Genomic DNA, 25906 nt, shown 5'->3' with positions numbered 1-25906 from the left:
TTCCATAACATTAAATATATTGTTTACCAGTTTTTATTGTGTGTATGTTGTGTAGAACTAGTTTATTAGTTCATAAATTTAAACAATGCATAATTTCTTAATGTTTCAAGTTGTTTTCTGTAAACACATGAATTCATGGGTTTTGTTTAGGGTACTCAATTTGATTTGAACTTGTCAGTTTTCCCACATCGTGGGAGTGTTGATGGTAAAACAATTAAAGAATGGAAGTAGAGATTTTTGACTCTTTACTCTCCATTCATTATCCTAAGTTGTTTTCATACACCTTTGTAGCTTATTTACAGGTGAAGGAAAACAGAGACAGAACGAGAATCTGAACCCGGATATGTTTGACTTGGTTAAAAGGTTGGGTGTTTAGTTATTACTGTAAACAGCATTTCAAAAGTTCAGAAAAGCATTGGCAAACATAAACATTTTGCAAAGTAAATTTCATAGTGTTCAGTTATCCAATAATAGCCGGATGAACAGCGTTTCCAAGAGTAACATTTGATCCCGGTGGCCTGTTGACTTTTGGATTTGTTGCTAAAACCTAAGCGCTTTACTGACTAAAGATTTCTGGTGTTTTCTAGGTTGAAGAGCATGAGTGCTATATAGTAGAGTTTAGACCCAGGAATCAGACTCTGGGTTTAAGTCCTAGCTTTGCCACATAGTTACCTGACCTTGTTTTTCAACTGCTTCATCTGTAAAGTAGGAATACGTCACAGGGTTGTTGTGAATATAAAAGAGTTGTAATACACGTAAAGCCCTTAGTGTCAGTAGTGATAAGCTGTTATACTGGGCAGTAAGTCTAAAGGGAAAACAAAAAGGCAGTTGGGTTTCAGGGTCAATGCTGAGATGGAAGAGGTTTGAGGCAGTAGACTGTAGTAAAGACAGACAGCTCTGCTCCCTCTGTTTTTATCAGAGGCTTGGTGGAGAAGGCTGTGGCACCTCAAGTCAGACCTCTGTAAGCCCCGCACTGGAGCAGGGCATATAGGGGACGCAGAAGAGCTGTGATACCCCATAGAAGCACAGATCCACTGAGATGAGCCAGAACCCAGTGCTCCCCTGGGGGCTTCTGTGTGATTCAGTGCTTCTCATAGTTTCTTCCTCTTCAGCGTAAAAGCCTGTAAAGATTCCTCTCTCCTCTCCAGCACTGGTCTTGAAACGAGGGGCCCAGGCAAGTTTATGGTTGACTCTAGATGTGTAAGAGAGATTTAAAAACAGCCATGTATTGTGAGGGACCAGTGCAGTGTCCTGCCCTTGATAGTAATTCAGTCAGTATTAGAGGTTAACTGTGTGTTAGAGAGATTACCTTCCTCACACAGACATTTCATACTTATCTAGCAGAGAAGTCGTTTTTCTGTTAATAACTTCCGTAAATTTAATTTGTAGGCATGATGGACCTGTAATGCTTACTCAGATTTACTATAGTGGACAGTCTAACAGTTCAGCTGGTTCTCTTCAGGATTGCCAGGCAGACCAAAATGCTTCTCTCTCTGGGATGATCTAGCTCAGAGAGATGATTTAAAAAAAATCTCTGGTTTTTGTAACTAAAGTAAGTGCTTATTATTTAAAGAACAACTATTGTCTCGCCTAGAATGTGGAAGTTTCCTGTAATCCCTCTTCTGGAAATAACTTTTGGCATAAGTTCTAAATGCTTATTTTGGTATATATGCCAGTATATTGTTGCTCTTGTTTTAAACAAAATGGATTCATGCTATAAATTATTTTCCAAATTACTCTTGAGGCAGTGAGTGAAAATGTTAAGTATTTTTTACTATGAACATTGTTCTGTTTGTTCAGTTTTTTCAAGCAAAATAGAAGTGTTTCTCAAGTAAAAAGTCCATCCTACTTCCCAGAGATTACCATTCTAAAACTGTGTTCTTCTAAGGTGTGTGTATATGCAAATAAGTAAATGAAATAGGACCTATTTTACACCCTTCTCTGCAACTTTTTTCACTTACTTATTTCACTTACTTATTTGTTATGGTCCATATGTAAATGTATTCCAATTTTGTTTTTTTAATGGGCAGTATGATCTCAAATGAAATAGTCTTTATTAATAGACATTTAGATTATTTCTAGTTTTTATTGTTATAAACTACAGTGCATATCTTTGGTCATAATATTTCTGCCTATTTGAGTATATCAGGCTCCATTTCTGGAAAGGGAATTGCTGGATCAAAGGGCATGTCTGCATTTCTGTTATCAAGAGGAACTAACAACTAGCTAGTGTATAGCCTTTGATAGGAGGTGCTGGGGGGCTACAAAAGTGATCCCTTCTATCCAGGAATTTATGGTCGTGTGGAGAGTCAAGAACAAAACGAGGCTTCTAGTTAGCTGTTGAAATTATGCAGTAGAGAACCTGCATAGGAACCTTAGGGACTCAGGAGGAGACGAGGGCAGGCTGGAGTAGGCAAAGAGATCATGGAGTGGACGAACAGACATCATCTGGGCCTCCAGAATGCGCTGGGTTTAGATGGAGAGAGGCCTTGGGAAAGCAGGAGAGCATTGCAGGTGATGGTCTGACTGTGAAGAGCTCACCTGGTGGTGAGTAAAAACAAGGAAGGTGACTTGGGGGGAGGGTGCAGATGGAGATTTTGGACGAAGGCGGTTGAGCAGTGAGGGTAAAACCAGATTGTGGAGGATAGAGAAATTTAATGCAGGGTAGGAGATGGCAAGTTTTTGAAGTTTCTGTGTCCTTCTTCCTTTGGAACATTCTATATAAAGCATCCTTTTATATACCCTAAAGCTCAAATAATTTGTGTCATCCATGTCATGGTTCTGCGTTGCTAATCAGATACAGGTTAAAGTCTTTGTCTTGGCCTTGAAGGCCCTCCAAGATCTGATTCCTACCTACTTTTCCAGAATTCCTTTTTTATCATTGACCTGTCTGTGCCGTTCCAAGCTGAGCTGCCCATTATTGACTCATGTGAACACTTGGGCCAGCTTCAGTACTCTTGCCTTAGCTCATGCTAAATTTATCACCTGGAATGTTCTTTTCCAGTCCTTAGAATTGTTATTCTTAAGTTTTAGCCATTCTAGTGGGTGTGTAGAGGTTTGTCTGTAATTTTGCATTTCCCTTATGGCAGAATGCTGATCTTGTCACGTGTTTATTGGTTGTTTTCATATCTTTTGTGAATTGCTTGTCTCTTGCCATTTTTCTATTGGGTTGTCTTCTCTTTTTTAAATCAGTTTGTAGGAGTGTTTTTATGTTTTAAATTGAGATATAATTGACATATAACATGGTATTAGTTTTAGGTATATAGCATAATGGTTTGCTATGTGTATTTTTGGGAAATGATTACCAAGTAGGAGTTTCTTTGTGTAGTCTGGATACAGTTCTTTAAATCTTGATTTTCTCATCAATGAAATAGAGAGAATGACGCTTTCCAAGGAGAGTTGTGAAGATTAAAGAATATCTGTAAAGCATTTAACACTGATAGATAGTAAGAGTACAAATGTTTTAGGTATTTCTCTAAATGCCTTAACTTTTTATCTAAAGGTTGTTTTATTTTTCAATTAATGAGGAATAATATTTAAATGCTGAGGGCGTACTATTGCTGTTTTAAACTGTAAAATTGGGTGCCGTTTCAAAATATTCTTATAAATCTGGACTTTTTTTGCTTTGTTCCTTGTTGTCTGTGGTCATTTCAGTTTTTATCATGAAGCTTTATGTTTAGAACTCCATATGTTTGAAAGTAAAGTTTGTTTTAAATGCTTCATAAAATAAAAGTGAAAAGTCAAACCATCCTCAGAGTCATTATTTCACGTGTGCTTATTTCACACACTTAAGTTGCAGAGCAAACAGTTACAGAAGTTTTAATTTCTGGTTTAATAAAAATTCTGATGTTACTTTTAAATTTTTCCCTATTTTTGTGACATAGTACATATTCATTAGAAAAAATAGATAAACAAAAATGAAATAAAAATACCGTATTCCAGCCTCTCAGAGATTACCACTATCATCTCCATGTATGGGTACATTTGGTATGCAAGTATTTATATTTATATCCTTCCAGGTATTTGCTGTGTGTGAATACACAGTTAGGTATTTTAAACCAAAATGAGAACATGCTGTAAGTTGCTTTATTCAGTTCATAACTCCTCTTTTCCATATGAAATTTCATGGTATCTAGTACCATCCGTATTTAAATTTTCCTCTTGTTCCAAAAATAACTCTTCCAGTTGCTTTTTCCAAGCCAGGACCACCTGTGCATTTGGTTCAGCCTTTTTAAATCTAGGACACTTGTCCCTCACATTTTAAATCCTCCTTAACATTGAATATTGGCGTTTTAAATAAAGCTTTTACATCTCTCTTAAGTGGATCTGATGGAATAAAAAAATACAGCAATTTGATATGAGTCATCATTCACTTAAAAAATATATAATAAACTCCAAAAGTTCCACTTTATTTTCCTCACATAATTTAATCATCATAAATAAATTTTATGCTAGAAAGTCTTTTATCTATTACTCTATATTTCTTTGTGAAAAGATTATATGCATTTAAATTTTAAAAAGATTCCTGTGACCATAATGCTCTTGGGAGTTATTTCTTCTGAACTGAATTACCATTGTTGAGGTTTATTCTGAATTGAATTACCATTTTAAGTATTAGGAGTATGCACTTGAGCAAGTCAACATAATTATATTACAAATTTTTGTAATAACTAACATTTACATAACACTGTGTGCTAGGCATGGATTTAGTGCTTCAACAGGGGAAAGCACATAGAAAAGTTTTGGAACTAGAGGACCCAGGTTTGAGTTTTAGCTGCCCTCTTCACTAGTTATGTGACCTTGGACATGTCATTTAATTTCTTAGAGCCTTAGTTTCTTTATCTACATGAAAGAATATATCCAAACATGAAGTCCTGGGGCAAATTTAAGATATTATAAAGTATAAAAAGCAAGTTTAAGAAGTAGAGTCCTATGCAAATGTAAAATATTTTCCACTAGATGAACCTTTTTTTTTTTTTTTTTGGTAAGGAAGGTTGGCCCTGAGCGAACATATGTTGCCAATCTTCCTTCTTTTGCTTGAGGAAGATTGTCACTGAGCTAACATCTGTGCCAATCTTCCTCTGTTTTGTATGTGGGATGCTGCCACAGCACAGCTGAAGAGTGGTGTGTCGGTCTGCACCCAGGATCCAAACCCACAAACCCTGGGCTGCCAAAGCGGAGCGCAGGAACTTAACCACTATGCCACTGAGCTGGCCCCTAGGTGTACTTTATTACACTGATTATTAAATTTTGAAATCCCTGCATTCATTTTTCTAATTAATTCTCAAAGGTGATAGCTACCCATTTTAGTAAATCTGTTCAGTCCAGTTAGGTGAAACTGTTCAGGCAAGTCTACCAGAACTTTGTTTCCTGAATTTTGTAATTTTCTTCCATGCTTGTTGAACTGTTAATTGTAGACGGATGAAATTTTTAATAGTGGTCATAGTTTTTTTGATGCCTCATTGTGAAGTGGTGATGAATCCAGGAATAGCCTGTTCAGTATAATATTCATGCCATCTCATACTGGAACTTAATTTCCATTGAAAATGTCTGATTAATTTCACAAAAGGCATCATAAAACCTGAAGATGGGTATTAGCGTTCCTTGATTTACTAGTGGCTAATCTGGGAATCCCTGGGTCATCTGTGCCTGGAGTTCTGACTCATTTGTAATGGTGAGTGTATACTGCCTGCGTACATCTGTAGTTCTTTGTATTTTGCAGTGACAGACGGACCTCTCAAGAACTGGTGGTAGCAATCATAGGTATGAACGTAGCCTTACACTATTAACTCCCTTCTTTAATCTCAGCAAATCATAATAAAAATGAAGTAAGGGTAGATTTGACTCATTTACACTTGCATTTAATTTTGAATTAAAGATTCTTTGATAATATAGTAGTAAGATGCTTCTTGGTCCCATCGCCCAACTAAGCAGGCATTCTTGTTAGAAACTTCTGGTTTGGTCTCTTCTCTAGATCTGTGCTGTCCAATACCGTTTCCACTAGCTACATGTGGCCATTGAGCACCGGAAATATGGCTAGTGTGACTGAAGAACTGCATTTTTAATTTAAGTGTAAAAAGCAGAGCTACAGTCAGTTATTGGAAAGTTTTTAAGTGTTTGGAGCAATGTGTTAGTTTACTGGGGCTGCCGTAGTCTGGGTGGCTTAAACAATAGTTTATTTTCTCACACTTCTCAGGCTGGAAGTCCAAGGTTAAGGTGTTGGCAGGTCTGGCTTCTTCTGAGGCCTCTCTCCTTGGCTTGCAGGTGGCTGTCTTCTCTGTGAGTCCTCCTGGGTTGCTCCCTGATCTGTGTGTCTTCTGTGTTCTAATCTGTTCTTGTAAGGATACCAGTCATAGAGGATTAGGCCCCCCCGGATGACTTCATTTTACCTTAATTACCCCTTTAAAGGTCCTAGCTCCAAATATGGTCACATTCTGAGGTCCTGGAGGTTAGGGCTTCTACACAGGAATTTGTGGGGTACACAGTTCAGCTCAGAACAGATTATGTCAATTTACTTTTTCAGGTGTAAATTTTTTTAAGTTGACTTGGTCCATATTTCAGAATTCTCATGATACCAAATTAGGGAGCTTTTAATATCACTCCAATAGAATGGCTGGTGGTATATGAATCAAAAAGAGTCAGTTTTGGTCTTTTTTTTTTTTTTAAAGATTGGCACCTGAGCTAACATCTGTTGCCAATCTTCTTTTTGTTTTTTCCTCCTCTTGTTACCGAAACTTCAGTCTCTGATCCCGATGCCAAACCAAATAACAAGAACAGAGTCTTGTGTGAAAAAGGAAAAACGGCTTTACTTTGCCAGGCAGAGGGAGCAAATCAGGGCTGGTGCCTCAAAAATTGCTAGCTCCCCGTTAAGAAACACGTAGGGGTTTTTATTTGGGGTTTTAGGTAGGGGAGGGGGACCATGAATTTCTTGGTCAGCATTTTCCCGTTGGCCTGTGTCTTCCAGCAGAGGAGACAAAGCATTTCTCAGATGAGTGTCCTTGGCTGTGTTTCTCCATGGTAGAAGGTAAACTCTGACATCAGGAAGCCTAGGAGTTGGTCCTGGGAAGCTTCGGTTTCTTGATATTCTTTGGATGCTAGTTTCTCTGTAAAAGAACTTCAAGGTCCTGGGATTAACCACAACTTTAGTGGGAGCCCAGCGTGAGGCCATCTGGACTTTAACAATTAGTAACTTCTATTTGGCTCTATAGCTCAGGGAATCAGAGGTTAAAGAAACAAGCACTTACATATGAGTGTGACTAAAGACCCAGGGAACTGGAAATGTGTGCTTTTAGTTTTAACCCATATATGCTGGGTTCACTGTAGGGGAACCAATATCAGGGCTGATATTAACTAAGAGCCAGTAACATTCTTCTCCCCAAAGCCCCCCAGTAGATAGTTGTATATTCTAGTTGTAGGTCCTTCTGGTTGTGCTATGTGGGACGCCACCTCAGCATGGCTGGATGACCAGTGCTGTGTCCATGCCTGGGATCTGAACCTATGAAACCCTGGGCCGCCAAAGCGGAGCGTGTGAACTTAACCATTCAGCCATGGGGCCGGCCCCAGTGTTGGTCTTGTTTAGTTGCTGTTTTGTACTTATATACAAAATTTTCTCTCTTCCTTAGCACTTCCTCAGTGTCTGTTATGGGCTATACTCCAGTAGAGGCTGTCGAAAAATAAAGGGATTGACAAACTTTACTGTGAAAGAGTTCAGTCTGCAGCAGGTTGTCTAATACAATAGAAATGTAGTTTCATATGTAATTTAATATTTTCTAGTAACTCCATTAAAAAGGTACAACAAATTAATTTAATTTTAATTATATATTCTATTTAACCCAATATATCTAAAATGTTATTTCAAAACATAATCAAAATGAACAGTTATTAGTGTAATAGTCTACATTTTTTTGTGCTAAATCTTCAAACTCGAGTGTGTAGTTTATACTTCTAGCACATCTCAATTCAGATGCTAAATTTTCAGTAAAAATACTTGATCTATATTTAGAGTGTCCTAATTTGTCAAATATTTTGTTTTCATATCAGCAAGGAGCAGCTCATAGACTCATAATTTTGGAGGGAACTTTGTACACCAGGAGTAGAATATTCCTTTTCCAAGGAAAGCCTTTGGAAAGAGGTATTGGGGATACAACTGGGACTGAAACCTGGGTTTTCTGACTATATATTTTTCCTAATATCAACATGGCTTTTCTGTTGTTTAAATTAAAGTACTGTGCCTGCTTTGAAACTTGGAAAACTTGCAGGGTTTTTTTTTTTTTTTTTTTTTTTAACAGAAGCTTTCATCTCTTTGTGTGTGGCAAGAAACCTCTGGCTAAAGCTTCTGCATAAGGATTGTGATATTTGTGTTATCTAGGGCTAGCTAAGACATCCAGGAGACAAAGGAGTGGATTTTCGAGTTTCCAGGGTTAATCCTCTTTCTTTACTCTCCTGCCCAATTAGAAGTCCACCCTGGGCAGCCTTCAAGCCTCTTGAACGTTCATGGGAAGTTTCCTGCTTTGACTATTCATGCTTTTATTGGTATATAACTCGTAATTGTTGGAATCCTTCCTTTTGGTTCTCTTCAGTTTATTTCTAGCTTACTAAGACTTGCTGCCATTACCACAGTTCACTGTGTATTTGATGTAGTTTAACTTTTCCCTGTATTTTACTTGATTTTCATGTTTTCCTCAATTTTTGTTGTTCTTTTAATTAGTTTAATTATGTTTGATGACAAAAATGTTTGGTTTATCCTCATTGTTAATAGCCACATTTGTTTCTTTTGCCTTAAGTAATGTCTCATTAACTTTATAAGCCGTCTTTTCCATATCATCTAGAGAATCAATTTCTTGTGTTTAGTCGTATTCTCTGAAGCATCGACCCCCTCATCTTGCAATATTAGCATTTTAATGGATACCTGCTTTTAGAAACTAAAGCTTCTATATATCTTAAATATTAAAAAAGTAGGATAATTGGAAATAGTGGTCTTCCTTTAAATGAAACAATTGAAAATATCAAGTGACGCTGTGGCCGTAGTTGTAATATTCACAATGCTAAGATGTTATGGCTTGATCACACCAAAAAAAAAAAATTTTCCATGGGTTTTGGTACGTAACACCAGATGTCTTTTGAGGTCTTCTAGGAAAATGAGGTGTGTTTCTGCATTAACTTCCCATCAAATGAATTTTATTACCCTTTTTTCTTGGTTAAATCCATCAGAAAGAGTTATTCTTTGTAGGTGGCACACAGATGCTCAAACAAATGGATTTCGTTCTGAGAGTATTCCTGTATCTTTATCACACCATTTTCATTGAAGGTATTCATTTATCACAGTGGAATTGTTTCTTCTGTTTTTATGGCTTCCAGAGAATTTAAGATTTTGGTTTACTCTTAGGTCACTTGTAAGTGTGTGGCTTCTGGCCCAATTGCTGCTGTTTATGTTGAGGCAACTTTATTTTTCTTTTTCAAAGTAGGAAAACTGCTCTTGCAGTTTCTTCCTAACCTAAGTAAAAATGCTGTGCATCGTTAGTCTTATTCATGGAGAGAAGGCCTTAGAAATCTTTGTGTTTCCAGGGCGAGTATGTCTTCATTAGCCATCTCAGAGGGATGCTATCTGGGTTTTTTGGTTGAACGTGTTCAGGCAGCTCTGTCTTTTTGAGAAGACATATACAATTGGACAACTGATTGTTAAAAATGTGTATTTAAAATAAGCTGAAAGTGACCGTTAGTTCTCTTATTTTCCAACTGAAATCATACAGGAGACTTTTACTTGCTTTCTACTTAATTGCCCTCAAATATTGAAAAAACCTGGACCAGAGTTTTCTTCTTTTTTCTCTTTTTCCAGGCTAAATATTATAGTCATTTGTTCAACAATTATTTAAGTGCCTGCCATGCACCGGGAACTATTCTAGGCATTGGAAGACATACCAGCAATTTTCCTTACATTTCATGCTTTCCTCATCCACTCTCTCAGTTAAGCATCTGTAATTTACTCCTGGAAAATCAGATGTTCTTCTCAAGAGTGCTTACTGGGAGCCTGCTTTCCATTTTTTAAAAACTTTTATTCTTTTAGAGTAGTTTTAGCTTTACAACAAAATTAAGAGGAAGATACATAGATTTCCCATATATACATGCATGGCCTCCTCCCTTATCAACTCCCTCACCAGAGTGGGACATTTGTTACAATTGATGAACCTATATTGACACATCATTATCACCAAAAGTCCATAATTTACATTAGGGTCTACTATTGGTGTTACACATTCTATGAGTTTGGACAAATGTGTTATGAGATATATCCATCATTATAGCATCATACAGAGTATTTTCATAACCCTAAAAATCTTATGTACTCTGCCTGTTTATCGACCACTGCCCCCCACCGGCAACTACTGACCTTATTTTCTCCATAGCTTTGCCTTTTCCAGAATAAAATAGTTGGAATCATATAGTATGTAGCTTTTTCAGACTGGCTTCTTTCACTTATTATTGTGCATTTAAGGTTTCTCCATATTTTCTCATGGCTTGTTAGCTCATTTCTTTTTAGTGCTGAATAATATTCCATTGTCTGGATATATCAGAGTTTATTTATCCATTCACCTACTGAAGGACTTCTTGGTTGCTTCCAAGGTTTAGCAGTTATGAATAAAGCTGCTATAAACATCTGTGTACAGGTTTTAGTGTGGACTTAAGTTTTCAGCTCCTTTGGGTAATACCAAGGAACGCAGTTGCTGGATCATATCTTAAGAGTATATTTAGTTTTGTAAGAAGCTACCCTGCTGTCTTCCAAAGTGGCTGCACCATTTTGCATCCCCACCAGCAGTGTATGAGAGTTCCTGTTGATCCACATCCTCACCAGCATTTGGTATTGCCAGTATCCCAGACTTTGGCCATTTTAATAGGTTTCTAGTAGTATCTGTGGTAGTGTTGTTTTAATTTGCATTTCCCTGTTGACATATGATGTCATCTTTTTCCCTGATGACATATGGAGCATCTTTTCATATGCTTCTTTGACATCTTCTTTGGTGAGGTGTTTGTTAAGGTATTTGGCTCATTTTTTAGTTGGGTTGTTTGTTTTCTTATGGTTGAGTTTTAAGTGTTTTTTGTATATGTTGAAAAGCAGTCCTTTATCAGATGTGTCTTTTGCAAATATTTACTCCCAGTCTGTGGCTTATCTTCTTGTTCTATTGACATTGTCTTTTGCAGAACAGAAATTTTTAATTTTAATGAAGACCAATATATCAATTATTTATTTCATGGATAGTGCCTTTGGTGTTGTATCTAAGAAGGCATCACCATACCCAAGGTCATCTAGATTTACTCTGTGTTATCTTCTGGGAATTTTGTAGTTTCGCATTTTACATTTGAGTCCGTGATCCATTTTGAGTTTGTGAAGGGTGTAAGATCTGAGTCTAAATTCATTCTTTCACATATGTAGTCCAGTTATTCCAGCAGCATTTGTTGAGCAGACTATCTTTGCTCCATTGTATTGCGTTTGCTCCTTTGTCAAAGATCAGTTGACTGTGTTTATGACAGTCTATTTCTGGGCTCTCTAATATTTTCCACTGATGTATTTGTTTAATCTTTTGCCAGTATCACCCTGGGAAAGCTTTGAATTTCTCACCGTTAAATATGATGTCTGCTGTAGGTATTTTGTAGCTAGTCCTTATCAAGTGAGAAAGTTCCCCTCTATTCCTCATTTACTGAGAGCTTTAATTTTTTTATCATGAATGGGTATTGGATTTTTCCAAGTGTTTTTTCTGAATATAGTCATATGATCATGTTATTTTTCTTTTTTATTCTGTTGATGTAAGGGTTTACATTAATTGATTTTTGAATGTTGCTTCTTCCTTGCACACTTGAAATAAATCCTGCTTGGTCATGGTGTATACTTCTTTTTATACTTTTTTGGATGCAGTTTGCTAATATTTCGTTGAGGATTTTTATATCTGTGTTTGTGAGAGATATTGGTCTGCAGTTTTCTTGTAAGGTCTTTGTTCGGTTTTGCTATTGGGGTAATGCTGGTCTCACGGAATGAGTTAGAAAGTGTTCCCTCTGCTTCTGTCCTCTGAAAGATCTTGTATAGAATGGGAATAATTTCCTTTCTAGATGTTTGGTAGAATTCACCAGGAACCCATCTGGGTCTGGTGCTTTCTTCTTTTTTTTTTGGAGTCTAGTTTTTTTTTTACTTTGTATTATTTTATTGAGATTACATTGGTTTATAACATTGTGTGAATTTCAGGTATACATGTTAGATTTTAACTTCTGTATAGACTGTGTTGTGTTCACCACCAAAAGTCTAGTTTCCATCTGTCACCATACATATGTGCCCCTTTGCTTCTTTTGCTCTCCCCCACCCCCTTCCCTTCTGGTAGCCACCAATCTGTTCTCCTTATCTGTGTCTTTGTTTCTTTGTTTATCTTCCATGTATAAGTGAAATTATATGGTATTTGTCTTTCTCTGTCTGACATATTTTGCTTAGCATAATACTTTCAAGGTCCATCCATGTTGTTGCAAATGGCATGGTTTCATGTCTTTTTTATGGCTGAGTAGTATTCCATTGTGTGTATATATCACATCTTCTTTATCCATTCATCTGTTGGTGGGCACTTGAGTGGCTTCCAAATCTTGGCTATTGTGAATAATGCTGCAATGAACATAGAGGTGCATATATCTTATCAAATTAGTGTTTTCATGTTCTTTGGATAAATACTGAGAAGTAGAACAGCTGGATCATATAGTATTTCTATTTTTAATTTTTTGAGGAATCTCCATACTGTTTTCTGTAGTGGCTACTTCAGTTGTATTCCCACCAGCAGTGCATGAGAGTTCCTTTTTCTCCCACATCCTCTCCAATACTTGTTATTTCTTGTCTTTTGAATAATAGCTATTCTGATGGGTGTGAGGTGATATCTCAGTGTAGTTTTGATTTGAATTTCCCTAATAATTAGCGATGTTGGACATCTTTTCATGTGCTTGTTGACCTTCTGTATATCTTCTTTGGAAAAATTTCTGTTCCTATCCCCTGCCCGTTTTTTGATCACGTTGTTCATTTTTTGATGTTGAGTTGTATGAGTTCTTTATATATTTTGGACGTTAACTCCTTGTTGGATATATCATTTGCAATTTTCTCCCAGTTGGCAGGTTGTCTTTTTGTTTTTGTTCATGGTTTCCTTTGTGGTGCAGAAGCTTTTTAGTTTGATGCATTCCCCTTTGTTTATTTTTTCTTTTGTTTCCCTTGCCTGAAGAGACATGATATTCAAAAAGATACTGCTGAGGCTGATGTGGAAGAGTGTACTGCTTATGTTTTCTGGAGTTTTATGGTTTCAGGTCTTGCATTCAAGTCTTTAATCCATTTTGAGTTAATTTTTGCATATGGATCTTATGCTTTCTGTTTTAGAAGGTTATTAATTATTGATTCAATTTCTTTAATAGATGTAGGCCTATTCAGATCATCCATTTCTTCTTGTGTGAGTTTTGGCAGATTGTGTCTTTCAAGGAATCGGTCTGTTTCATCTAGATTATTAAATTTGTGGGCATAGAGCTGTTCATAGTATTCCTTTAGTATCCTTTTAGTTTCCATGGGATCTGTAGTGATGGCCCCTCTGTCATTTCTGTGCTTTACATTATTTTAAATTGTAGCATCTACATGATATTGGGAATCTTAATCAGGAAGATTTTGATGAATCATCAGATAGTCAATGATTTAAGATTCCAAAAAACCAGGAAAATGGAGCTTTGCATACTCTTCCTTACATTTATAAATTTCCTTATATGATTTTCTAAGACCTTGCTACTCAAATTGAAGTCCCCAGACCAGCACTATTGGTATTACCTGGGGGCTTGTAAGAAATGCAGAATTTCAGGCCCCACTGTAAACTGACAGAATAAGAATCTGCATTTTAACAAGACCCTTATGCTCCTTAAAGTTTGAGAAGCCTGGCCTAAGAAACGTATCAGATTCCTTTTTAAAATAATTAGAAATAAAATCTCCATCACATTTAAGGATAATATATATCATTATCCAAAGCTTCCTTTCAGCTTGTAGCATGCAGTGGTTTTCTTTTGAGCTTTACTGTTTTCTGTGGAAATGTATAGTGTGACAATACTTTGAGGACACATCCACAGTGGCCGAGAATGGCTCACCTGATTGTGACACTTGATACCTTTCTCTGCACCAGCAATATATGAAGTGCGTGTTCCCTTTGTTGGCAGTCTGTGTGCTTTTCAAAATGTCTGCTTATGATTCTGATATTCTATCAATATAGTTGGGATATAACTTGAAGCTTTTCTTATACATAATTTTGTTTTGATGTTGTTAATACTTGTAATTTTTTGTATTTTTTTATCCCTATAGAGGAAACATTCTCATATACATATCTTTAGGCTGCATGGCATTTTATTCATTGAGCCCACATTCGAGTGCCTGTTGTGCACGTGGCATCATGCCAAATCCATGCAATAGAAATACGTGGTCAAGCCTTCATGGAGATTGTAGACTAATAGGGCAAACGGATAAGCAAATTGGAATTAGAGTGCAGTGTGATAAGAGACATCATAGGGAAATCCTGGGTATTAAGTGGATCACATAGAAGGGATTTGGGGACTTAGTGAAGGCTTCTGGAAAGAATATTTAAGCTGGGAAACCTACTTAAGTTGTTTTGCATTTTTTTATTTTTGTAATTAACACTGTGAGATAGATGTGTATCTTAGTCCTCATCTGATTGTATGTTGAGTGAAAATTTCTGGGAGTGGAATTACAGAATCAAAGATCTGAGCCTCTGTATTTCTAGTACATGTTAATATTGGCTTTCCAGAAAGGTTATACCTAGTTATATGTCCAACAGTAGTACATTAGAATGTCCCTTTCGGTGTGTGTAGTTGTTGGCAATGCATGCTCTGCAATTCTTGATGGAAACACGCATGGATTGTAGCTGCTTCTGCTCGCCTCCTCCCACCTTGAATGATTTTTGCCTTACTCTTGTTAGAATCAACCATGGTCTAAGTTGGGAAAATTGTCCAAGACTTGGAAATGACCAAAAGAGATTACTGAGTGTCCCTTCAGTGGAATTCTCGGCTTGCCTACTGGACCCTCCAGTGACAATATATGGGGTGTGCACCTTTTACTCACTTTCTTTTGATTAGGCTGTTTGGTAACTGTAGGGGTAGAAGTTAACTGATAGTCATGCAAATGATTCTTATCCATAATAATGCAAGAAATTTTTGTCCAGTAGAGGTATGATTGATTTCTACTCTGAAGAAGAGATTGTTGTTAGTGTTGGCGAGTGGATTCCAACTCCAAGTGACCCCGTGTACAGCAAAGTGGAACCCTGTCTGGTCTTTTTGCGCCATCCTCTCACCTTCCGGCGCTATATCAGACAATGCTCTGCTGCTATTCATAGAGTTTTCATGGCTGATTTTTTTCAGAACTGGGTGGCCAGGTCCTTCTTCCTAGTCTGTCTTAGTCTGGAAGATGCGCTGAAACCTGTCCACCATGGATGACCCTACCAGTATTTGAAATACCTGTGGCACAGCTTTCAGCATCACAGCAATACGCAGCTGCTACAGTAAGACAACCAGCAGACGGTGGTGTGGTTACCTGACAGGGAAGCAAAGCTGGGCCATGGTAGTGGCAGAGAGAGCACCGAATCTTAACCACTAGACCACCAGGGCTGGCAAAGAAGACATATCCCCAGATATTTTATTGCTCTCTAGCAGAGATTTCTAAGCTTGCTTTCAGTTTATGGTACTCTTAGTGTTTAAGTAATTTTTTCATGGTGCCACTAGGCCAAAAGAAATGCTAACAGTTTCCTTTCTTTAGTAGTTAGGTCCAAACGTAGGAGTTCGTGCACTGTCCCTGTTAGTTTGCTGAACCACCCTGAGTGCCTTGGTGCTCATTTTGCAAACCCTTCTTAGAATAGATTCACTGTCTTGGCATCTATTAGCAAATTCATTTCAGTAATCCTGTTTGCTTATATTCAGATTTGTACTGAAACCCTCATTAATTTATGAGTTGAATAATATCTTTGGCATTTGTTCATTTTATATTTGCATGAAAGTCATATTTTTAAAGTTTTTGAAAATTATGCTTTCGCGCCAGTTAAATTCTTATTGTGTTGTTGATTTAAAAGGTAAGTAGATAGTTTTAAATTTCTTTGAACTCAGTTTCCTCATCCTAAGTGATCTGTCACAGGCTGTGAGAGTTAAAAGTGAAAATGCATCTGGAACAACAAAGCACAGAGGCGTTGCAGGAGAATGGGCAAAGTGGGCAGGGACACACACACCTCGATGCAGTTGTTACGTAAGTGTTTTTTGAGGAAAAAACATGTAAGCAGAGAAGTAGCAGAGCACAGGTGATGCCCCACACTCTCGCCCACAAAGGGGTGCTTAGGCAGGGCGCGATGGGCATGTGATCTGCCTTGGAAATGGCTCCAGGAGAGGCATTGCATCCCATAATGTTCGCCATGTTTTCTGGAACCTCTAGGGGACCGCCTGTGAGCTTCTGATTGTTAGAGGTGGGAGCCTCTGTTCCTGGTGGCTAGTTTCAGCCTGTTCTTTCGTTGTTAACTCTGATCTGCTGGGCTAGCTCCTTGAAAAGATCCAGAAATTAGGGGAAGAGAGGAAGGTGAAATGAACCTCTGGGGCCATCCAGATTTGCATTTCCTCCCTTGTTTACTAAAACGGTGAAAAGGATATAGTAGTCAATAACTTTACGTTTAGGGGGCACAGTTATGTAATTTTATGCATTTTAGTTTCTGTGTGCTTGATCTCCATGTGCGAGGTATTACCTTTTAACCAAAGAAATGACTTTTTGTTTCCTGAGCAGAGTGTGACAGTCAATTCTGAAAATGCTTTTTTCTCCAAATTAAAAATCTTTAAATTATAACTGAAATTTGGAACTAGGATAGGGTGCGTTTGGAATTGAGGAGGCGTCCAAGGAATGGAAGGTAAAAGAAGCCGGTTATCTGTGATAGAACTGAAAGGCTGGGAATGTTGACGTAGGAACCTCAGGCGCAGAGCAGCCCTGGGGAAAAGGGAGATGACAGTGGGAGTTTACAGGTGTCTAGTGCCTGAGGCTTTTAAGTAATTTGCAAAACCAGACGAGGTTGGGAGTGAGAAGCCTGGTGGAAGCTTTATACAGTTTTTGTCCAAAAGTATAAAATAGTTTCCCTCTTTAATTTCTGCTGTTTCTTTCTTGATCCAAATTACTCTTATCATAGGAACAGTTGGTTTCTGAAAGTTCTCAGTTGCCTATTATCACCTCTCCTGAGTTAGCGTTGTGACCTGTTTCAGTGGATTTGTTAGGATATGTCTGCAATAATTCCTATTGATTAAAAAATCTCATGTGAAGGGAACCCATGTGCATGCGGGCTATCCTGATACCCTTCGTAGGAGATAGTGATTCAGCTGAAGTGTGTATTGGGCTGTGATATCAGATAACTAGGAAAGGATTGTGCGTCCTATAGCATTATAAACTTGAAATCGATCATAAATTCACCCTTTCTATTACTGTTAGATGAGTTATTGTTTCTACTTGCCAGGTAGGAACAATACTTGAGATAAAATCTGACATTACACTTTTGCCCTTCAACTGGTTTTTGAAGTGTAAATGGCTTATGTTTAGTCAATCTTCTTGTTATGAAATTGAATCATTTTTATGGTGTCTAAGAGCTAGAGCTGCTGATGCAGCTGTTACCGGACACAGAGGAACTGCTCAGTTGAGACAAGAGCACTTTGAAGATGGTTGGGTTCTGTGAGGAGTTTTTCTGCTCACTTGTCACACACTGTTGGAGCCATGTGTGAGCAACGTAAAGTATACTTATTTTTATCTATTTGTGTTTGTTTGCATCATCAGCATAAAGATTATGATGATGATTGTGAATATTTGCTGAGAGCTGTCTGTATGCGAGGAGCTATTCCAAGAGTTCTATATGTATTACCTTGTTTAGTCTCATAACCACCCTTAAGAGGAGTATATTGCTACTCCCATTTTAGAGATGAGAACACTGAGGTGCAGAGAGGCCAACTGTCTTGCCGAAGGTCAGGTATCTAGTAAGTGGCAGGGTCAGGGTTTAGATTCTAGGCAGTCTGGCTGCAGAGCCCGATATGTGTGCACTCTGCCCTAGTGATTCCGTATGGGTACCTGCGGTTCGCCTGATGTAGTTCTATTTCTCTCCTTTGAAGGCTTTTTCAGCCTTTCTGGGACCACTTTAAACTTTCTCTGATCCAGGTCACTGAGACCACCACTGTCTTTATTTGGGAAACTGTGTATCAGTTCGGAGTGCATTTGGATATACGCAATAGAAAAGCTCATCTCACAGTAGGTTCAACAATTAGGAGTTTATTTTTCTTAAATGACGAGAGCCTGGAGGTGGGTGGTTGAGGGCTGGTGCAGCTGCTGAATTCTGTTGATGGGGATTCAGGCCTGTTCTTTGGGCTCTTCCATCCTTACTGTGTTGGCTGTTGGCTTCCTTCTTGTAGTCTCATGGAGGCAAAATCCTTATTGTAACTCTAGGCATTAAGGATGCATTCCAAGCAGAAAGAAAAGGATGGAGGGATTTTAAAAAGGGGCAGCCAGCCTGGTTCATCCTTTTATATCAGAAAAGAAAAAACTTTTCCAGAAGATTCACATAATTGACTTTTGTTTTATGTCGTGTTGGCTAGAACTATGCCACATGGCCATTCCTAGAGATGGATCACAAGAAATCGTGTTATCATGATTTAGACCAGTCCCAGCTTGTTGTCTGGGACTGAGACAGGGACTTTCTACCATCTACATAAATTGAGGTTGTATTGACAGAGAAGAAAGCAGGTGGATGGGATGGATACTGGGGAGACAGTTGACAGAGCTGACCACAGGATGACTTCCGGGAGCTCCAGCCCAGTACTCAGGTTTTGGAATCATTGTCATCTGCGTGTGTTCAGGATCTCTGTGCTCTGGTCCTGGTGCAAGTTTCCAGGATACACTTGCCGTCTTTTATCTCAGATGAAGTGGCTCACTTCCCACTTTTTCTTGAAGACCTTTTTACAATACTCCCAGGAGTCTAGTTTCTTTGGGTCTGGGAGTTTGTCTTGCTCTTTGCTTTCTGCCTATTCCAAAGCATCTCAAATATGGGAATCCTGCTGAATTTCAGTCTCACGATAAGGCCTTCTTACTTGTTGGCAGGTTTCTCTGATGCCATCTTTTGTCTCAAAATATAATTTGCTCATCGGGATACCTTGCTTAGTCTGTAGTGAACCTTGCTAATGCAGTAGTTTTGTTCATAGTGTTCCTGATCATTGCCCGGGCATTACTTTAAGATAATTAGGGGTCTGATTATGTGCTAAAGCACATGAAAATGACAGTAGAATGTGACCAATGCTTTGCCAGTAGTAGACACATAGATCCTTGCCAAATGACTGCCCACTTGTCCCACACCATTGGAGCCATGTATGAGCTACATAAACTATACTTGCTCATTTTTATCTATTTGTGTCTGTTTGCATCATCAGCATAAAGATTTTGATGATGATTGTGAATATTTGCTAAGAGCTATCTGTATGCGAGGTAAACTGAGAGCAACAGGGTTAAGAAGTCCTTGAGGTTTTTTTTCCCTTAGAAGCAGAGGCTCTGTGTTATATCATTGATTAGTGTTACCAAATTTAGCAACTAAAAAAGATTTAGCCAATGTTGTATGGGACATAGTTACACTAATAAGGATTTGTTATTTATCTGAAATTTAAATTTAAATGTCCATGCATTTACATTAAAAATTATTTGGCAACTGTACAATGCATTGACTTACTAAGGCAGTGAAACATGTCATAAATACCTAGAATGTATTGGTTTGTATTAGTTTAGGACATAATTTTAACTTTAATCCTCATATTGATAGTATCTTTTGGGTTTCTTTTGATATTTCTTAGTTTGCTCTTTGTGTCTAAGAGAAAGGGTTGGCTAGTTCTAAAGTTCAGGAGAAGCATGGGATGTCAGATCAAAGAAGGAGGTCAAGGACAATGAGGTAATATCACATATTGAGAGGCACTGTAATTGATCTGTACACCTGTCCAAACACTTGGAGGGCAGTGACATGAACTCTTATTCATCTTTGCATCTCCTATGCTAAGTGTACTACTGCATATATTTGGAGAATAAGATAGACATTTAATTTGACCTGCCAGGATGCTCAGCTCCAAATCTCTGCCTTACCTGTGCCATGATTTCTTTTCTTGTCCTTGCACTGGTGTCAAAACCCTACCTAGGAAGCTCCTATAAGGCCCAGCCTCTGGCTAGACTTCCTCCACTCCCTGTCTTGCCCTGGGCCTTAGCAGCCTCTGCTCGTGAGTTTGCTATTCTGGCTTTGAGTTTCCTCTTGTTATCCACCACCCTACTCCCTGCGTTTGGGGATTTCCCTCTTGTCAGGCCAGCTGCGTTTTTAGAGAGCAGTCTTTTTTGTTTATTCTATTTCATGCAGCCATTTTGAAGTGTTTATAGTAAGAGCGATCTGTATAAGCTCAGTCTGCCGTGTTTCAGTATCTTCCTTGTCTTAAGCAGAGTATCTTACACACATTTAAACCTTTTGTTGGTAATTCACTGTTTCACCTACTGTTGTGTACATTACCCATCAACTTGGTGGCTTACGACAATAATGATTTACTTTTTTCTCACGATTCTGCAATCTGGGCTGGATTGGGTGGATTGTTCTTCTGCTCCAGTTGCTTCCTGTTGGCCTGGAGTGTCCAAGGTGGCTTCTTCACTTATGTGTAAGGGATGTTCCTTTTGAAATTGCTACAACAGGCCTGGCTGAGTGTCTCTTTCCACATGGCCTCTCCATTTTGGTACCTAGACCTCTTTACTAAGGGCTCCCTGAAAGTTCATACCTGGAGAGTAAGCCACATATGGAAGCACTCATCAACCCTTTGCTGTCTCATGCTTGTTAATGTTGCTTTGGCAAAGCTCAGAGTCAGCTGTTCAAGGGCTGGACTGTCAGAGGTGTGGCATATTGGGGACCAGCAGTGTAACAGAGTGGCTCGCTGTTTTACCTACACATTGTGTATAATCTCATGCCATCAGTCTTGTGGAATGAGTATGTTTTATTCCATTTTGTTTTGTACACAGTGAATTTTGATATTAAGTATCTTCTTCCTTTTAAATCACAACTATATTTTTAAACTTTTTATTTTGAGGTAATATTAGATTTACCCAAAAAGTTGCAAAAATAGTACAGAGTTCCCATATACCTTTCACCTAGCTTCCACTAAAGTTAACATATTGCATTAATCCCAAACTAAAAATTGACACTGGTACAATATAATACTATTTACTAAACTACAAACTTTATTGGATTTCTGTCAGTTTATCCACTAATACCCATTTTCTGTTTCAGAATCTAACCCAGGATGCCACATTGCGTTTAGTTGTCGTGTCTCCATCTTTCCAAGTCTTTCTTGGCCTGGGTTCATTGGAAGAATCGTGGTCAGTTATTTTCTAGAATGTCCCTGGATTTTCACTTGTCTGATGTTTTCTCGTGATTGGTTTTAGGTAAACGTGTTTTTTGGCAAGCATGCCACAGAAGCAGCATGCCCTTCCCAGCGCCTCATGTCAGGGGTGCATGACGTCCATGTATCTTATAGCTGGTGCTCTTAACCTCGTTCTCACTTGATGAAAGCACCTTCTCCCAGGTTTTTTTTTTCACTATAAAGTTACTATTTTTCCCCTTGCAGTTAATAAATATCTTCAGGTAGATACTTTGGAATTATTCAAGTATCCTGTTTCTCTTCAAACTTTGCTTCACTGTTTTTGTATCCGTTGGTGAGTTATTGTCTGCGGCAGTTATTACAGTGGTGTTCTCATAGTGATTGTTGTATTTCCCTCTTCCCTTTTCCATTTATTAATTGGAATTCTTTTGTAAGAAAGAGCTGTTCTTTTCTTTCTTTCTTCCTTCCTTCTTTTGTCTTGTTTATATTGGTATGAACCCATGGATATTTCATTTTATGGATTATAATCAACACTCTGGTTTATTTTGTTGCTCAAATTGTTTTAGCTTTGACCGTTGAGAGCTCAGATTTGTTGCTGGACCCTTTTGACATATTCCCATCCTTTTTGAGCATTCTTAATTTCTGACACCACAAAATGTTCTAGGCTCAGCTTGGATTTTCCCCGCTCCAGCCCTGGAATCAATCACGTCAAGGAGCCTTGCTCCTTTTCTTGGAGAATGGTATTTAGAAGCCAAGATCTCTGGGCTACCTGTGCTCATTGCTACTGTCTTGTCAGTTGCTTCAAGGCCGTCTCAGTGGATAGAGCCAGGAAAGGTGTGTACTAACTCCTGCATACACTCGGAGTTCTATTTATTTCTGTATGTATCTGTCTGTGTGTATATTAAAACATCATGAGTTCACACTATCTCAGATTCCCACCCAGTATCACAGGGTTCATTCTAGACTTCCCACCTTCCTTATTTGTGATTTCTCCAATGGTGAGAAAGCTTGTTCTCATTATCTACAGTACGTTTACTCATTTGTTCAACACTGGTGTACGTATAAAGTGGTTTCAGAATCATTAACCCATAACCCTGTGAGAAACAAATTTACTAACTAGAGTACAGAATTCGTATATTGTTCTTGTTGTCTTGAGCCTTATGGTTTCCAGTCAAAATACTGTTTTCCAAAGTTACTTTATTGAGCTATTATTTGACAAACTAAATAGCTTTTAGAATTGTGTCAAAAGTAGGAGTAAATGAAGAAAAATAGGTAGTAAATGAAATAATTAGGGCTATTTTTTGAGGAAATTGTGTGTGTATGTGTGTTTCTCTGAATTCCTGGACTTTTTGACTTCTGTGTCAGTTGCTCAGAGGTATTTTAGATGGTTTTGATTCAATTCTCAGTTTGCCAGGGAGGTGAAGGAATATAGTAATACAAAATTTAAATTTATTTATTTGTATATTTTATTTGTATATTTGATACATTATTAAAACTGTTAAAAGTACATAAGAATTTTAAATTCCCTTTTGATATGCATGTAAAAAGGTTATAGTATTTGTAAGAATGGCATATTATGTATTTTCGGCCTGATCCCTTTTACCAGTTGTTTTAAAATAATTAGGTAACCGGGGCTGGCCCTGTGGCCGAGTGGTTGAGTTCGCGCGCTCCGCTGCAGGGGGCCCAGTGTTTCATTGGTTCGAATCCTGGGTGCGGACATGGCACTGCTTGTCAAGCTACGCTGAGGCAGCGTCCCACATACCACAACTAGAAGGACCCACAACGTAGAATATATAACTATGTACTGGGGGGCTTTGGGGAGAGAAATGAAAAAAATAAAATCTTTAAAAAAAAAAATTAGGTAACCTACTTTTTCTTACTTTAAAGATAGTTTTACTAGGTAGCTCTAGTACTCTTGCAGAAGTCAGCAGTGTAATGCATTATATCTCTGTTACAGTGCCTAAGTTACTGTTCTGTTGTCGTTTTCTAGAAGAGGCTGAGTTTGAGAAAGATTGGAAACAGTTGTCCATGGGTTACATCCAGAGAGCCAAATTAAAAAAAGAAATAAAGGCTGGGAGAGAGAAAACCTTGGAGCCCAAGAGAGTTCTTATCTTTAGTGGAGCATCTGATGTGGATCATTCATGGTAGTGGCTGAAATACTGAATGAACTAAGATTATGATCAAATAGGGGTAAATTGAAAGTGATTTAGTAAAGATAAGACTAGGATAGGATTTTGGACTACATGGAAACATATTTGAACTGGAAAGCCATTGTAAGAAGAGAGATAGTGATTGCAAATTTAAGAGTTTTAAAAACAATAGTAGTTATATTTGCTCTGACTCACGTTTCACATGTGTTATAACTTATAGAAAAATGTCTTTTTACACAGTATCATTCTAGTCAACTTAAAAAATAACTCCATTAGATGACATTTGGGTGAGTGCCATGTCAATGGCCTATGGAAAAAAATCCAGTGTATATTATAGTTTATAATATGTTAAATAAATACCCTATTAGAGGAAACAAATGCTGTCACTGTATAATGAAAACGTAAATATATTCATTACTATGTGTTAGTACTATGTCTACCAAAAACAATCAGATTTTAAAGTATATCTTGGGAGGATTTGCCAGATAAAATTTAGTGGGTCTTATAAGGATTAATTGCTGGTTTGAGTTCATCAAAGTTGTATCCATTAAAGAGTTCACTTAAAATGGAGAGTAAAAAATAGGATCTCAGAAAAGCAATAAAAATTATTTCATTGGTTTAATGATGTGGCTGATACCACCTGCATCTTATAGTCAGTTGCAGTAAGCAATATTATGAAAACAAAAAATAATTGATTATAGGTTACTCCTGTTCTTCCCTTCTTTCCCCTCCTCTCAGCCTTTAATTTTTTTTTTTTTTTTTACTTTTCCTCTTTTTTTTCTTCCAAGTCTCCTTCCAATCTGCTCTTGATCTTTAAGGAGTTTGAGAAATAAATAAGGGAAGGGAAAATAAATAAAGGGAAATATATATATATCTCTCTCACAGATTCTCAAAATAATTTGTAATATAAATTGTCCCTTTGTCTAAACAACCGTCTGCTCTATTTTAGCCCTACCTCATCACAGAGCCTTTTATCAATAGATGGGATTTTTTTTTCTGCTTTTTTAGACAGGTTTTTTTATAGAGAATTCTGTCAATAAATTACTTATCCGAATATGTTCACTCTGTTTTTGATAAAAAAAAAAGACTGTATTTGAAAACGTAGAAACCCAACCCTAAACTAATGACCACAAAGTCATCAAATAGGATTGCATGGTAATTATGTGCTAAATGCTTTATCTTGCCATAGAATAACATAAGGACACAGGCTGTGGGTCGTGAGCATTTTATGTTATTGGATGTGTTTATGGTGAATTTTAAGCCAGTTTTTGGCCTTTGTGCATAGTCGAGGATATGATATTTGGCTGGGTTTAATGGAAAAACAAAAAAAATTAATGGTGAATGGTTGATGCTGGAGAGTGTCAGATTTACCTTTGTAAAGGAAAGATACTACTGTGCTGATGAGCTCTAATTAACAATAACTTTAAATTTGTGTAGACAGCTGTACCCAAAGTGTATTTTCCTTTTGTAGTTTTAAACTCAGAATATATTTTCTCATGGAAATGAAGTTATAATCAGACAAGCCCATAAAAGCCCATTTAGTGCATAATGTAGCAGAATTATAATACTTGTAGTAATCAGATATTGTTCCTAGCTTCTCAAATTCTGGCAGGAAGCATGAGATCTGGACTCGAGCATTGTCGGTTGGCTTCAGATTTGAAGGCAGCGGAGGAAAGGCCCCCACTGTGAAGTACAACTTGAGACGTGCTGGCTTGTCCCTACGTGGACCCTAAATCCTGCAGATGAGCAGATATTGCCTGCGTTTTATATTCCACCTAGTTTTACTTCGTTGGGCCTCTTTTTTTGTATTAAAGCTCTCCTTGGCCAATAAATCATAGGCTGCATTATAATATTTTAGTTATTTTTCCTTCACATAGTCACTGTGCCTGAGCAATTGTAACTTTCAATTGTGAAAGCTAATTATAACGTGAATCTGCAATCTGAGTGTTCTTGAAGAAGCTGGGAATATATTGACAGCTTTTTCTTTGAAAATTACTTTAATTTCTTTTATCTTTGTTCAGTATCTTAACTTAAGCTTTTAAAATAAGAACTAATTTTCAGAAGAGCTGTTCTTCTTTCCCATAATGTCAGAATCCCGCATAGTGATAGCAGGCTAAATTTTCACTGAAGGTTGAAAAGTAATTCTTCTCCTTTTTTAATGGCAACACTGTCAAACTAGTGGTAGAATGATGCAAATAATTCTTGTGGGCTGTAACTATTACTATCCTACACATGTAATTTCAGATGTATTCAATCTTTATGCAAGCTTGAAATCCTGGCAGCTGATTTGATAGTTTGCAAATTCCAAG

At 37.7% G+C, this 25906-nt stretch overlaps 1 protein-coding gene across 10 annotated transcripts in view; it reads left to right on the top strand.

Annotated features, from left to right (window-relative positions):
* The window catches only part of TPK1 (thiamin pyrophosphokinase 1), a 320428-nt gene that overhangs the window by 1166 nt on the left and 293356 nt on the right, over nt 1-25906 (top strand). The gene's annotated exons all lie outside the window — the stretch shown is intronic.

This window comes from Equus asinus, chromosome 1, assembly GCF_041296235.1.
Source record: "Equus asinus isolate D_3611 breed Donkey chromosome 1, EquAss-T2T_v2, whole genome shotgun sequence".
NCBI lineage: Eukaryota > Metazoa > Chordata > Mammalia > Perissodactyla > Equidae > Equus > Equus asinus.
This window is presented reverse-complemented; position numbering and strand designations above follow the sequence as displayed.